Below are 2,789 nucleotides of genomic sequence, written 5' to 3'. Positions count from 1 at the left end.
CTCTATCTGGTATGTCATACTTCTTCACCTTCAGGTCATGCAATCAGATCTAGAACTATGTGAGCATTAATAGTAACCCTTAAGGTCACTTACACACATCAGTATGTCCCTATACTCCACTGCTTAGTAATTTTTAGGTCTTCTTAGCTTCCATATCTCTAAAGGATGTAAAGCATCTTTCCTTTATACCACACTTAATTAATAAATCCTTGAGTCAGCCTCATACGTTAATTAAATGAAATACACATTTAATTAATGTTGTTAGCTCATAGTTATACACAAAATTTCACATGTGTGACTTCTATACATGTGCACTCTCTGACATCATCCATGATTAGTAAGCTATCTCTATTTCACTGTGCAACCCTTTACTACAATTTTAATGAGCTATAGCAATCATGCAATAGGAACTACTTTCCTAATTCTCTATTTCTCTATAATTTTTTGTAAATCAATCATATCTTCCATACACTGTCGATTCAGGTTCTATGCACTTGCCCATGTGGCAAATACACAATATAGTATGTGCTTGTAACTGTGCATAAGCAAATAAGTAATATAATCTCCTCAATACAGAAATCAGAGTCTTTTACTCTACCATTCTTTTACAAACTTATTACTATATTTTCATCAATGACAAACATAACTATAAATACATCATAACAATGTTACGCAATGTTCCCCATAGTATCAGTATTCATGCTAACAAGTTGATGTGACCACAAGAAATGCAAACAATCCCATAGCCTTCATCACATGTAACATTGGTGAAAAAGGCAGCCTTGAGATATGGTACTTGGAAAATGGTTACAACAATGACATGAGTGGTAATGAAAGTTTATTGATTGAAATTTCAAGTCTAAAATTAAGATGGGAAATAATGAAACCAATTTCATTGTGGGAAAAGGATCTATTCTGGTCCACGCCAAACAAGGTGAGGAGGAGATACAAAATGTACATTTTCCCCCAGGTATGAAGCAAAATTTAATGAGTGTTGAACAACTCATTCAAAATATAGTTACAACGTGCTTATGGAAAATAACAAGTGTGTCATTCATGAAATGGATGGGAATAAGAGAATACTTGTTGTAGTCCAAACGACAAAGAACTAGATGTTCCCCCTTGAAGATAGAGATATGCTCCTCTTCTTCAGTCAGTGTTGCACTCATAAGAATGCATATACAACATTACATTAGCAATTAGCTTTAAGGAGTGTGATTGAAGACCCATCCAAGCTATGGCATCTCAAGTATGTACATCTTGGCTTTGCTAGTTTAAATTTTATTTCCAATAAAAGAATGGTAGATGGTTTGTCAAGCATTGTACATCAATATGACAAGTGTAAGACTTGTATTTTGGGTAAGCAACATACACTTCTCTTTAATTCTAGTAATTTTAGAAGGGCAAGGGCACCATTAGGATTGGTGCATTTAGATCTAGTTGGTCCTATGCGAACCACTTCTATTGGGGGGGTACTCATTTTATGACATTCATGAATGATTTCAATCATAGGACATGGGTGTATTTTTGGAAAAGAAAATATGAAGCATTTGATAAATTTATTGAATTTAAAGCCCTGGATGAAAAAGAATGTAGATAGTATGTAAATGTCCTTAGGTTAGATAGAGGAGGGGAATATACATCAAATCTTTTTGTAAATTTTTGCAAGAAGAATGACATCAAGAAGGATTTTACAACTAGTTATACTTTGCAGAAAAATGGAGTGGTTGAGAGGAAGAATAGGACCATTGTTGAGATGGAAAGAAGCATGATGAAAGAAAAGGGACTCCCTACTGAATATTGGGGAGAGGTTGTAGCACCAATAGTATACTTGATAAAAAGATGTCCTACAAAGTTAGTTTAGTAAAATATTCCTATTGAGCCATAGTCAAGAAATAGATGGACAGTTGAATATTTGAACATTTGAGAGTATTTAGATGTATAACATATGTAGATGTGCCAAAATAACAAAGGAAAAAGATAGATAACAAAGGTGTGAAGTGTATCTTAACTAGTTACATCTTGGAATAAAATGCTTGATCCAATCACCAAGAACATCATCATTTCAAGAGAATTGGAGTTTCTTGAAAATCAGTCACCAGATCACTCGAATGATGAATCTTCAAGAACTTCAAGTAAAGTGTCAACTATAGATGAAGAAGATTGAATTGGTGATCAATGGAATGATGGAGTAGTAAACGTAGACAGTTGTAGACAAAGGTGAAAAAGCAAGCAACCTCAAACATGCCAAGTTTCAGCTCCTAATAGTTCAAGACAACCCTGAGCTACTATGCAAAATAGTAGTAGCAACAATAATAAAAACTTAGACCCCACTCTAAACTTCCTATTGCTAAGAAAGACTAAGAGTCTAAGGGAGATATACTAAGAGGAAAGGTATGATAAAGAGTTTGATGAAAGTGCTAATTTTGCATCATTTTCTCATAATGATCCAATCTGTTTTGAAGAAGCAATGGAAGAGGATAAATGGTGCAATGTCATAGATGAGGAAATAGATGCAATTACAATAAATGAAGCATGAGAGTTAACTACTTTTCCTCCCAAGAAACAAGTAATTAGAGTTAAACAGGTTTACAAGACCAAGTGCAATGCTGAAGGAAAAATAGATAGGCATAAGGAACAATTATGGATCAAGGGCTAAAAGAAGTAGTATGGTAAAGATTATGATTAGACATATCGCCCAATTGTGAGAACGAAAACCATGCATACTATCATAGAAATTATAACCCAACACAAATCAAAGGTATATCAAATGGATGTGAAGTTCACCT

The sequence above is a fragment of the Cupressus sempervirens genome, chromosome 7 (genome assembly GCF_028749045.1).
Source record: "Cupressus sempervirens isolate cs-2001-9-10 chromosome 7, ASM2874904v1, whole genome shotgun sequence".
Classification (NCBI taxonomy): domain Eukaryota; kingdom Viridiplantae; phylum Streptophyta; class Pinopsida; order Cupressales; family Cupressaceae; genus Cupressus; species Cupressus sempervirens.
This window is presented reverse-complemented; position numbering follows the sequence as displayed.